Source organism: Macaca nemestrina, chromosome 6 (genome assembly GCF_043159975.1).
Source record: "Macaca nemestrina isolate mMacNem1 chromosome 6, mMacNem.hap1, whole genome shotgun sequence".
NCBI lineage: Eukaryota > Metazoa > Chordata > Mammalia > Primates > Cercopithecidae > Macaca > Macaca nemestrina.
In genome coordinates this window covers 142,258,826-142,272,336 of record NC_092130.1, presented here as the reverse complement: position 1 = coordinate 142,272,336, position 13,511 = coordinate 142,258,826, and the positions used below count along the sequence as shown (strand labels likewise).

Genomic DNA, 13,511 nt, shown 5'->3' with positions numbered 1-13,511 from the left:
TTCCATATCCAACAAAAATATTCCTTGAGGATGAAGTGAAATAAGGATATTGTCAAATAAAATAAGACTAATACTATGTTTCTCCAATAGACTTGCAATAAAAAATATACTAAAGTAAGTTTATTAGGCATACAGAAATACTACCAGAGAGGAGTTTAGATCTTTGGGAAGGATTTGAGAACATTAAAGGTAAATATATGTATAAATATAAAAGAGTAGTTTTCCTCTTAATTTCTTTAAAATACATATTACATTGTGGGTTTTATCTTGTCTGTAGATGTAATACACTTTACAATTATAGTGTAAAGGATGGGGTGTGTGGTTAAATGGACCTATTAAGTGAAAAGGTACAATACTATTTCAAGTACGCAGTGAAAATTAAGAATGTATACTGTAATCCATAGAGAAAAGGTTAAGACATCATGCAAAGAGGAATAACAAAAAAACAAAGGCAAATACAAATGGAATTTAAAATGTGTTCAAAGCCAGATATGGTGGCTCATGTAATATCAGCTACTTGGGAGGCTGAGGTGGAACAATCGCTTAAGGTCAGGAGTTTGAGACCCGCCTGGGCAACACAGTGAGATTCCAACTCTAAAAAAATTAAAATGGAAATATAAAAAGGTAAAAAGTATTTATATAGTCCAGAAAAAAAAAAAGAAGAAAAGGAGGAATAGAAAAACAAAACCAGAGAGAACAAAACAGAAAACCTATAGTAAAATGGTAGGCGAAACACAAGCATATCGATAACTGCCTTAACTATAAGTCTACTAAACACTCTCTATCAAATGAAAATGCAGAGATTATCAGCCAACTTTAAAAAAAAAAGTCTCAACTATGTGTTTTCTGTAAGTGATTCAGTTTAAATATAAATACAACTATAGACTTATTTAGGATCAACCTTAAGCCAATAGTTTTCAAAAATCCCGAAAGTTCCCATCTAATTCTCTCCAAAGTATTTCTCTCTCACTGTATTAATGTTCTAACCTTTAGCATTAACAACTGCACTCAAATTTAGTAAGTGCCATAACCATAGGCCAAGAGAATAAAAGTAGCTATCTAAACAAACACATATTCAATATTTTCCCTAAAGTCCCTGAGGGAAAAAAATTAAAAGATCCAGGAAGGTTCTCCTCATTGTCTGGTTTCTGATGACTTCTGGAAGAAGGTGTGAGCACAATTACAACATCCAGAAGAGGGTGGAATGTGCAAAATCAATCAATCAATTTTCAGATAATATGTAGTCTAATTAAGGAATTCCTGCAGAATTATTGTGGATGATATTATTCATCATTTAAATTAACTTAAGAGATTTTGAAAGAAAAACAATTCATCATTAAGTAATTATAGGGAATTCCTAAAATGACAAAATGAGAAAGTCCCACGTAGTCTTCTTACACTCAACATCTTGCTTTGCCATTGCAGAGTCACTTTTAAGGATATTCAGAAGTGTTAGATGTGTAACTGCACCAGACCAGTCTGGTTTAACTTTTTTTTTTTTTTCAAATTTTTATTTTAGGTTCAGGGGGTACATGTGCAGTTTGTTATGTGGGTACATTGTGTGTTGTGGGGGGTTTGGTGTACAGATTATTTCATCACCCAGGTAATAAGCATAGTACCTGATAGGCAGTTTTTCAATCCTTACCCTCCTCCTCCCTCCAGTAGGCTCTGGTGTCTATTGTTCCATCTTTGTGTCCATATGTATTCAATGTTTAGCTTCCACTAATAAGAATATGCAGTGTTTGGTTTTCTGCTCCTGTGTTAATTTGCTGGTTCAACTTTGTGGTTCAACATTTATGTAGCGAAGCTGTGAGTTGTTTTTTAGTTGCCATGGACCCCCAGGTTGAAGGTCATGTAACTTGCAGAGGCCCAGATGAACTAAGAATGCAACCATGGGCAGAACCTAAATGCTTGGACCACTAAATTAAGAAGTGGACAGCACATGGCAGGATCCAGGATTCAATGAGATTGCGCCCTTGTGTCACCTCATGGCAGGATCCAGTCAGATTATGCCTCCCAGCCTCACCTTACTGCAAGATCTAATCAGGTCACGGCCTCATTACCCTCTGACTATAGAACCTGAGACAAGCGCCGGGTGAGGACACAGATTTGAGCCAGACCCCTGTCTCCTTGCTCGGCAGCCTTGCAATAAATTTTTCTTGCTACAAAAACCGAGTGTTTCGGTGTTTGGCTTTCCACTGCACAGTGGGCAGAAGGACCCAGTTCCATTCAGTAACAGATGTCCTTTAATTAATCAAGCTTTATGGTAAATTTCAGATTAAATTTTTTTTGGAAGACCTGTTTAGCTTTCCACAAAATAATTATTTCCACAAAATAATTTTAGCTTCCAATAAGCTTTTTTTTTTTTTTTTTTTTAGAAATAAGGCCAATATCACCACCAATAATAATCACAGAGGCATGCATTAAGGCCTAAAAGTGAATCTTTAAGATGTCAATGTCAGCTGGGCACCGTGGCTCACATCTATAATCCCAGAAATTTGGGAGTCTGAGGCGGGTAAATCACTTGAGCCTAGGAGTTCGAGACCAACCTGGACAACATGGCAAAACCCTGTCTCTATAAAACATACAAAAATTAGCCAGGCATGGTGGTGCATGCCTGTAGTCCCAGCTGCTTGGGAGACTGAGGTGGGAGGATCACTTGAGCCCAGGAGGCGGAGGTTGCAGTGAGCCAAGTTTGCACCACTGCATTCCAGTCTGGGTGACAGAGACCCTGTCTCATTTTTAAAAAGTCAAATGTGATAATATGCTAACAAAATACGGAATTCTACAGAACTACAGAACTTGTCAATGAGGGTAATTGTAAACCATCGTCCACTGCTTAGGTGATGAAGCCACTTTCTTCACAAAATCCCCAATACCTTCAAATTCCATCAGTTGGTAACAAAATGCTGTCAAACTTGTAATTATAGCTATTTATAGTAGTGGAATAAATAGAATCACAATTATATTTCACAATTTACATAGCTGATTTCATAGATGTACGTATATATAGAGATATAGATAAATATAATGTTCCTGACAGTTATAGAACTATTTTTCCTCTGAGAAGTTAGATAGGGTAGCAATACATTCCACTAATCCCTCCTCCGTAATAGTTACACATATGAGACTTTCTGATGGAAGACGGATGAAAGAGGATGGATCGAGAATCATTCTCAGGGTTTTGACTTCACTGTCCAGAGGACACTAAATGAAGGCTGGCCCATTAACTTAGTAAAGATAAAAGGCTGAACCATTCACTTAGTATAATAAAATCAAGTGAGCACAACTGAATTTTGAATTTGGGCATACTAATTTCGAAGTACAAAGAAATTGGTCTGGAGTGCAGATGAAATCATTGCAATGGAAAGGAAGAGCTGAGAGCCATCAAGGCACAAGTGATCATTGAAATCCTGGATGTGAATGTGATCATTCAGGAGGCCCTGAGGCCCTGGGAAACACCAACATGTAGGGGGCAAGTGGAGGACAAGAAGCCCAAAAATATGAGGGAGGAGGAAGTCAGGTAAATGAAGGAAGAATGGAGAGAGTATTGCTTTTGAAATCAAAAGGAAGACAGAACGTCCAGAAAGAGTGTTTAGTGGGCCGGGTGCGGTGGCTCATGCCTGTAATCCCTTGGGAGGCCGAGGAGGGTGGGTCACAAGGTCAGGAGATCGAGACCATCCTGGCTAACATGGTGAAACCCCGTCTCTACTAAAAATACAAAAAAATTAGCCGGGCGTCGTGGTGGGCACCTGTAGTTCCAGCTACTCAGGAGGCTGAGGCAGGAGAATGGCATGAATCCGGGAGGCAGAGCTTGCAGTGAGCCGGGATCGCACCACTGTACTCCAGCCTGGGCAACAGAGCGAGACTCTGTCTCAAAATAAATAAATAAATAAATAAATAAAAACAGACAGACACACACATTAAAAAAATAAAAAGTGTTTAATGAAGCAGAGTAATATGTGCCTTGGCCACACACTCTTATCAAAACTAAGCGAGGATGGATATTTTAGCTCTTAGCTTAATAAGCTATTGGTATTTTTCATCCGTTTCCTATTAGCTGTTTTCAGGATAATTGTTTAAAACTAACTTATGGAACATAACCTATGTATCAGTTTCCTAAGACTGCCATAACACATTACCACAAACTTGGTGGTTTAAAACAACAGAAACATATTCTCTTAGTCTGGAGGCCAGAATTATGAAATTAAGATGTTGGCAGGGTTGGCTGCTTCTTAGGGGTTCAAAGGGAGCCTGTTCCATTCCTCTCTCCTAGCTTCTGGCGGTGTCCGGCAACCTTGCCATTCCTTGGCTTGAGTCAGCATAAGCAGGATCTCTGTCTCAGTGGTCACACAGTGTTCTTTCTGGGTGTCTGTGTCCAAATTCCCCTCTTTTTAGAAGCACAGCAGACACCGGATTAATCTCATATGACCTCAGGTTAACTTGATTAAATCTGCAAAAAACGTGATTTCCAAATAAAGTGATATTTGGAGGCTTTGGGTATATCTGACTTTATGGACCCAGTGCACTCACTGTTAAGGGTATGATCGCGAATTTATAGGTCCTACTGCAACTAGATTCTAAACTTAAGTATAAATTTAAGAAATTAGAATGGTGCAAAAACAGATAAATTATATGTGGGCACCAAATTTTTACACTTCAGTCTCCTTCAATTGCAATAGGAGCCCAAAATAAGACTCACTTTTTAGAAATTCATACTGGGCTGAATATTTTTATTTGACGTCTCATTTGGTAGAAGAGAGATCCCTTTCAACTGTTTCTATAAACCAGAATTTTTTTTCTCAGTAAAATATAAAATCATAAAGCCTTTCCAACTCTTGGGCTTGGCAGTTTCCATAACCATGCAGATGGCTAAACTAATGGACTCTTTAAAACTCTTCAAGTAATAAGAGGTGCGGCAAAGGACCATACATTTATTGAGACAAAACTACCTTTTATTATCATCAAATATTTACTATGCATCATGGTCTTTGTGGCACCATTAGGTATTAAGTGTATTAGGGCCTTTAGGCCTTTGTTTTAGGAAAAATAAAAAAACAAAAAGATTCCCAGCTTTCCTTGGGATGACATTGGGGAAGAGCCAGATATGTGAACAAACATAAAAGTAACATTTTAAAATAATCCTGACATTATTTTGAGTCATCCAGTCAATTCAATATAGGATTCTAAGATATGTTTATGGTCGATACTTGCTGATAACTCTTGGTTCCCTCCCCCACCCTCCTCCTACAACCTTCCTTTTGTGACACTTTCCAGGGTCCCCAAACTCAAACCAAACTGGGCTCAGCTGATCTGGAGCAAGTCCCCTTGCCTGCTGATCTGTCAGGCATCCAGACAGGTGAGGCTATGGGATCCCCCAGTCCGAGGCTGCCTCGGAAGGCTCCTGTTATCCTCTAAGAGAGGTCAAATGCACCTTTCAAAGGCCCAGACACGGTAAAGATTGAATGGCATTTTTGGCCAGGTGCGGTGGCTCAGGCCTGTAATCCCAGCACTTTGGGAGGCTGAGGCGGGCGGATCACGAGGTCAGGAGATGGAGACCATCCTGGCTAACACGGTGAAACCCCGTCTCGACTAAAAATGCAAAAATTAGCCGGTTGTGGTGGCGGGCGCCTGTAGTCTCAGCTACTAGGGAGGCTGAGGCAGGAGAGTGGCGTGAACCCGGGAGGCGGAGCTTGCAGTTAGCCGAGATTGCGCCACTGCACTTCAGCCTGGGCGACAGAGTGAGGCTCCCTCTCAAAAAAAAAAAAAAAAAAAAAAAAAAGTTTGGATGACATTTTTAAGGGGAAAAGTAAATCATGTGTAGCATGTCGTTGCAATGGGAAATAAAGGCTTCGGGACTGTTGCAGCCGAAGAAACTTTGTCGGACAGGGCCTTTCTAGATAGGACGCAAGTAGGGAAAATATGGGGACCCTATGATTCGGTTCAAACACGTTTTCATTGCTCTGGACGCGAAATGGAAACACGGTCAGAAGTTTGGTTAAAGGACTTCTCTTGCCTGAAGATTTTCAGCCGGGGATCTCACGGGTTTGGCCTCTGGGTTGGGATGACAAGTGTCCCTGTGGGATACACAGCCCCAGGCCTCATCGGTCACTCGGCTTCCCTCTGGTTCCGCCGGCTGGCCCGGGCGTCCTCGGCCCGGGCAGCAGCAGCGCTGCGCGCAGGGCGCGGAGCCTCGGCCGCGGAGTTTTGGGTTTCCATGTTTCCTTCCCAGGCCTCTCCCACTTCCTCTTCTTACCCGTGCCCGCCCGCCCGCGAAGTCCGGGTTGTGAGGCCGCGCCTCCCGCAGGATCGCGGCCGCCTACCCCCGGGACCGAAGGGAGGGAATTCCTGTGGGTCCCAGGAGTGCCAAGAGTGCGCAGCAAGACGGGAAATTGCAAAAGACCTCACCCCTCTGCCCTCCCCCGCGGTTTTCCCGTAACTCCCGCCCCTCGGCGCTTGCCCCGCAGCTGATTCATAGCCCCGGCCCGGGCCGCCTCTGCACGTCCGCCCCGGCGCCCGCACCCGCGCCCCACGCGCCGCCGAGGACTCGGCCCGGCTGGTGGAGCCCTTCGCCCGCGGCGTGAGTACCCCCGACACCCCGGCCCCACTCGGCTCGCGCCCTGCCGCAGCGCCGCCCTCGGTGGCTTTTCCGACGGGCGAGCCCGGTGCTGCGCGGGAAAGAATCCGACAACTTCGCAGCCCGTGCCGGCTGGACGCGACCGGGAGTGCAGCAGCCCGTTCCCCTCGGTGCCGCTTCTGCCCAGCGTTTGCTTTGGCTGGGCTTCCACCTGCGCGGGGACGGCGCTCGGAGGGTCCTCGCCCTTGGCCCGCCTACCTGATGGGTAAACACTAAACGATTCATTCCTTACAGGCCGCACACTGCCGAGTCGCCCATTTCCCAGCCTGTTTGAAATTCACCATCCCAGCGCCTCTTTCTCAAATGATGGGGGAATGTTTGTTGAGTGAAAATTACCACTTGAACCCCTCTTGCCTCTCTCCCAACACATCGTGTGGGGGAGTTCATTGCTTCCCCTCTCTCTCCTCTCGTAACCCTTAACTCCCACCCGACAGAGCCGTTTCTCTGGGAATCCGTGTCTCTCTTCAACCTGGTCCCTAGAGAAGCGGGAGGAGCTCACGCACAGGTGGAGAGAGGAACCCCCGGGCGACGCTGCAGTAGTGTCCGTCCGAGGCGCTTACTTTCTTCTCCAGCTACGTGAGTGGAAGTGGTCCTCTACATTCTGGAAACCTAGGCACAGAGGGGTTCAGGAACTTGTCCAAGGCCATATAGCTAGCTGTGAGGGCACTGAAATCCGAGCCCGGCTTTCGCAGGCCAGGGCTTTACCCCTGACACTGCGATTCCTTTCTCGATAGTTCTTCATCTGCCCGTCATCCACCCACCCATGCATGCCTGCATCCGTCCATCCATCCTGCCTGCCCTGCTGCGGGAGGCACAGTGCTAGGTGCTGCTGATGGAGTGGCTTGGTAACAGACCTGCCTTGAAAACACTTTGGGAACAAGATATTCAAGAGAAGTAAATGGAAGGGTCTATGTAGGCAGAGAAGATAGAATTGAATGTGGGATACTTAGTTTGAGCTAGAAGGAATTCTGATGGAGGAGAAAGAAATTTTTGGGTCTTATTCCCAAGATTGAAACTGACTTTGGAACACGGGTCAAACTACTTATCACCTCTTAGATTCCTTGTCTGCAAATAATAATGGTTCATACTTACTGTGGACCAGCCCCTATTCTAAGCACTTGACATATGCTAGCTCATTTAAGCTTCATGAGTGAGGCGGGTACTAGTTTTTTATTCTTATTTTATTGAGGAAACTGAGGCCCAAAGAGGTTTGTAACTTGGCTAGGGTCACACAGCTAGCAGGTGACAGTATCGGGATTTGGGTTTGGAGTCTGCTCATGATCCCTGTGCTGCAGCTGAAACTCTAAGACTGGGTAGTGTGTTTCATTATGATTCCTGCTTTGTCTCTCTCCTGGACTGCTATAAAATGCACTCAGAGCCCTCGATGTTCCCAAACTCTGCCGTGTCTGCGAATTATTTCTGGAGCTTTCAAAGCATCAAACTCCAACCACAGCCTCCTATTCAAAATCTTCAGGAAATCATCAGTTGCATGATTCCCACATAGCATTTGTTCAGTGCCTTCAGTGGCAGGAAGCTCACCACCTCACATTTTATTGTGGGAAGAGCTAGTTCTCTGCTGTAAATTGCCTCCATGTGACTTATATCTTGGTCTCAGTTCCCGTTTGTCCCAGCAGGTGTGGCTAAGCCTTTTGTATGAAAGGTTGCTTTGAGAGAAAAGGCTGGTTTTGGGTGTTTCTTCCGCAGGGACTCGAGCCACATTGGGGAGAACACATAAACACTGGATATTTCCCCCTCTACCCTTTTCTTTAACCTGAACAGACCAGGAACACATGCAGAGGTGTTCCTGGATCTCTCATATTTTTGTAACCCTTTTGTCCTGAGGACAAAACCGAATCAGAACTATTACGGTTTTGAAAGAGGAATCAGTGGTACTGTATTTGACAAGAAGAAGGAGTATGTTTTCCTTGTGGAAAAGGTCTGGGGCGTTCGTTGGCTGCAATAGAAGGGAATCTTAGTGAGTGTGGTCTCGCTCACTTATAGGAACGGTGAGCCTTGGCCCTCCTTTCCCTGGGAGAGGAAATCCTTAAAAATCCTTAACTTTCTTAAAAAATGTGCCACATGGGGGGAAAAAACCCAAACCAAAACAAATAGAATATCACGGCCTTGCTGGAGAAACCCCCTCCTCCAAGCAGGATTCTTTGTAGCTACATGAAGGGAGAATTTTTTTCCAACAGCTGTGTCGGTGGCTTCATAGCCTTCCTTCCCTCCTCATTTTAGTTCTTCTGGTCGCTCTGCATTTGTGCACTCCATGTTGTATTCTATTTTTATGTTTTAAAAATAATACAAATAATAACTCATTCTCAAACAATATAGAAGTGAAGTGAAATGTAGACGTGCCATCACCATCCTCCCTACTGCCACTCAGAAGAGGGAAGGTTAAGTTTGATAATACCATTCTAAGGTTTGTTTCTCTTTTCTATAGATTTACATAATACTACATATACATATGTTTTAAATATGCAAATGATCTTATTATACTTATTGTGCAGCTTACTTTTTCACTTTCCAAGTCTTAGACACCTTTCCCTTGTCTCTCTTTTGTTAATGGCTATGTGTTGTTCTTCTTTTGTGTGTGTGAGATGGTCTAACTCTGTCACACAGGCAGAAGTGCAGTGTCATGATCATGGTTCACTGCAACCTCGACCTTCTGGGCTCAAGTGATCCACCTCAGCCTCCTGAGAAGCTAGGACTACAGGCACATGCCACCACACCTGACTTTTTTTCTTTTTTCTTTTTTTTTTGTACTTTTTGTAAAGATTGGGTCTCTCCATGATGCCCAGACTGGTCTTGAACTTCTGGGCCCAAGCAGTCCATCTGCCTTGGCCTCCCAAAGTGCTGGGACTATAGGCGTGAGCCACTGTGCCTGGCCAGCTACATGTTATTCTAAAGTAGAAACAGAATGTAATTTATCCATCCTTTCCTGTATTGATGGACACTCAGCATTAGCAACATTGCTTCAGGGCAGATCACATATTCATCTTCCTGCTCAAGTGTGAATATTTCTGTGGAAGAGAATCCGAGGAGAGGTATTCTTGTTGTTTCAAAGGGTTTGCCCATTTTTCCACTTGATAGATACAAAGTGAAAGGTAAAGATGTAACTTAATTTTTTTGTAAAGTTTAAGACAGTTGATCCAATAGCATTTATTTAATAATTCGTCTTTTTTTCCAACTCATTTGAAATTCTGTTTTTATCATTAAATAAATTCCTGTTTGTAAAAGGGTCTGTGTCAGGACTCTATTCTGTTTCATTGATCTTTTTTTTTTTTTTTTTTTTTGGTCTTTTCCTATACCAGTATCACTCTAAGTTAACTACCGTAGCTTTATAGTGTTTTTAAAACTCTTGTAGCATATATTTGTACTTTGAAAAATAACTTTTTTACAAATCACATACATTTTCTATTTACAAATAGCCTGTCAAGTTTAATACAATCCTATTTTTCATTAAGATTTTATTGAGTGTATAATTGTTAGCAATTTTTAATGCTTTAATGTCAACTTTAGTATGAGCTCCAAGCTTTAAGGAAGCTGTGTCATGTGAACTTTGGTTAATGACTTATCTGATTTCAAATACTGGCTTCACATCAGATTAACTGGGTCGCTTTGGATAAGTTACTTTTAAACTTTCTTATCCTTAATTTCCTCCTTTGTGAATGGGAATAATAATATAATCCTTTTCTTAGCACTGTTGCGAGGATTCAATTAATAAATGCATGTAAGTCACTTAGCAAAGCACCTTGTAGAGAGTTAGTATCTAATACATGCTAGCTGGGATCTTTTTCATATTTATATCTTACTCATAGTTTTGCAGAGTGCCCTACTGGTAATAGGAACCAGTAAATAATTTCCTTTATTTATTGATAGTATCCTAAGAGACAAAAATATATCATATATTTTAAATATAGTAGTGTTTCTCAAACTTCACTGTGCATATGAATCACCTGAGGAGACTGTCTAAATGCAGATTCAAGAGGTCTAAGGTCTGGCCTGAGATTTTGCATTTCTAACAAGCTACCAGGTAGTCTTTATACTGCTGGTCTTTTGTCCACACTTTGGGTATACAGTCTTGCACTACTATTTAAAGTTATGCTGCTAGTGATAGTACTTCTTATTTGTAATGAATGTGATTGACAGGGTTTGTAAATTTATTCTTTTAAAATTACATGCTAAAGAACTAAATTACAGTTGTTTTCTTTTCTTCCTTCTTCCCTCCCTCCCTTCATTTTTGTTGAAAGAAAGAGGGTTGGTGAGATCGCTAAATAGAATACCTGGCTGTGTTCTTAGATCTGGAATCATTGAGGCAATTAACCATCTGAATTATTTTAAACTGTTGACTTAAGATGAAGACAGTCACATAAAATATATGCAGCCTGAATATGACATTTAATGTCAACTAAAGAAAAGCACAATTGTAAGTGGTTCTGCAAATAGAAAATGTAAGACATGAAGAACACTTGGGAAAATGTAAGACAAAATAATTCTCAGAAAACAGTGATTGAGGTTCCATTGTTCATGTGTATGCCAGCTTTTGAGAAGATGTGTATCGACAGAAGTTATGCTTTCTCGTGAGTAAATTTTTCATACACCATGTTATTTCTTGGTCACCTCTTTCTACTTTCAGCCTCCCTAATGGGGGATTTTGAGCAAGTTTACTTCATATATATACTTCAGGGTGTCCGTCTGTCAGCAGGGGATGGTAGTATGATTTTTCTACTCAGGACATTGGCTACTTTTTGCATTTGGAAATGGATCATTAAAGTATCTACACTCTCTCAGAACCTAAGAGGTTACATTTTCTGTACAGAAACACACGGCATCCTCCCAGGTTGATCTAGTATGTAAAAACTGTCAGCCTTTTTCAAGTCTGTTCAATACCATGGGTTGGATTGGAAACATAAACACTGTCAACTAGTTTATTCGTGTTGCGGTATATGGTTTCAAGTGTGGAAATAAGGAAATTGTCACTTGCACAAGACTGAGCTTAATACGTTTAAAACATGCACACACACACGTTTTAAGGAATGCTTAATGTTGCAGAATTGTATAACTTGAAATGAGTTGTCTATAATTTCTCTTATTCTGGCCACCTCCCTCCCTCCATCTCAGCTCTAAATTTATAACTTAGTAAGTAGGTGTGTCTTTTGGGGCCAGTGTGGATCCCTCAAGTAGAAGACAGCAAGACAGAAACACATGTGCAGGAGATTTACTGGGGGAAGGACTTGTAAGGGGAAGGGGAGTAATGGTAGGCACAGAGCCTTCAGACCCAGTGCAGATGTGATGCCTGTGGAGGGAGAGGGAGAGGAAGGAAGGTGGGAAGGAGTTGCTTCCAGCAGCAGCTATTGACTGGGAGCAGCCTGGGGTGTGTGAATGTTCAGCAGATCTGAAGGGGCAGTGTCTGAAGGCTGGCAGTCATCTGTGCTCTCTTGAAGGGAGCACTGAGGGGCACAGCTGCATACTGCCACACTTCTCTTTCAGAGATGTTATTAGGTGTATACTGTTTTGAAACTGACTTATTCACTGATGTGGTTTGGCTGTGTCCCCACCCAAATCTCATCTTGAATTGTAGCTCCCATAATTCCCTCATGTTGTGGGAGGAACCCAGTATGAAATAACTTAATCATGGGGCAGTTTCCCCCATACTGTTCTCATGGTAGTGAATAAGCCTCACAAGATCTGATGGTTTTTAAGGGGAAACCACTTTCACTTGGCTCTCATTCTTCTCTTGTCTGCCGCCATGTGAAATGTGCCTTTCCCCTTCCACCATGACTGTGAGGCCTCCCCAACCACGTGGAACTGTGAGTCCGTTAAACCTCTTTCTTTTGTAAATTGCCCAGTCTCTGGTATGTCTTTATCAGCAGTGTGAAAATGAACTAATACATTCACTCAGTATTTTAGAATATTTTTCCATGTCAGCATATGGATCTAGTTCATTCTTTTTAACAGTTGCAGATTGTTCCTTTGTAGAAATGCACCATAATTATTTTTCAGTTCCTTTTTAAAGGCTCTTGAATTTTCATTTTTTCCCTCATGTACACAGTGCTATAAGAGTCTTTAAATACATGTGCATACAATATATAAGGTGACTCTATCTGTCTTATCTATCATCTGTAGGGCAAAATTTCAGCAATACAATTATAGAATTATTTCTGGATCAACAGAAATACACATAGAATTTTAGTAGATGTGGTCAAATGGACCTCTGTAAAGTTGTATGCTTTGATCATTAGTGAGTCACAATGCTTACTTCTGTAAACTCTTACCAGTGTGAGGCATTAAGACTTTTTTAAACATTACCAATTGGATACTACATAGACATCCACAGACATATACACACACAATTGTCTTTAATTCTTAGTGATCTTGCCAAGTTTTTTGTGGGGGAGGGTGATATTGTATTTCCCTTTTTTCATGAATTATGTATTCATGTTTTTCTAGAGTTGTTTACCTGTTTTTACTTATTTCTAAGAACTCTTTGTATATGAGGGATAACTCTTTGTGATACACATTGAAACTATTGTTTTCATTTAAAGCACTAAAATGTTTCAGTGTTTATTAATCAGTATAGCTATCTTTATCTTTCTTCACCCTCCCCCTACAATCCTTATCTTTTTTGCTTATGGGTTTCATATCATGCCTAACAGATTATAAAACTGTTTACCTAGGATTTATTCAAGTAATTTTAACGGCTTTATTTCTTGCATAAAGAATTTATTTTGCTGAAGGAAATGAGGCAATAGCCATAATAATAAAATTAACATTAACTGGATTTGCTATATGTAGGTTCTCATAAGCCTGTTTAATCCTCATGCCAATGCTATAAGGTAAGTTATTTTATTTTTCTCTTCTGTAGAAAAGG

General features: G+C 41.7%; 1 protein-coding gene across 3 annotated transcripts in view; it reads left to right on the top strand.

The window, feature by feature from the left end:
• The first annotated feature begins 6,386 nt into the window (after nucleotides 1-6,386).
• Nucleotides 6,387-13,511, top strand: part of LOC105473105 (oncostatin M receptor) — a 94,760-nt gene continuing 87,635 nt past the window's right edge. The window contains exon 1 of one of the 3 annotated variants that reach the window (XM_011726736.3): nucleotides 6,387-6,580. The gene's annotated coding sequence lies outside the window, so the exon portion shown is untranslated. Of the gene's footprint in view, nucleotides 6,581-6,697; nucleotides 6,843-13,511 lie in introns of those variants that run through there. The other 2 variants (XM_011726738.3, XM_011726737.3) reach the window with 2 other exon arrangements.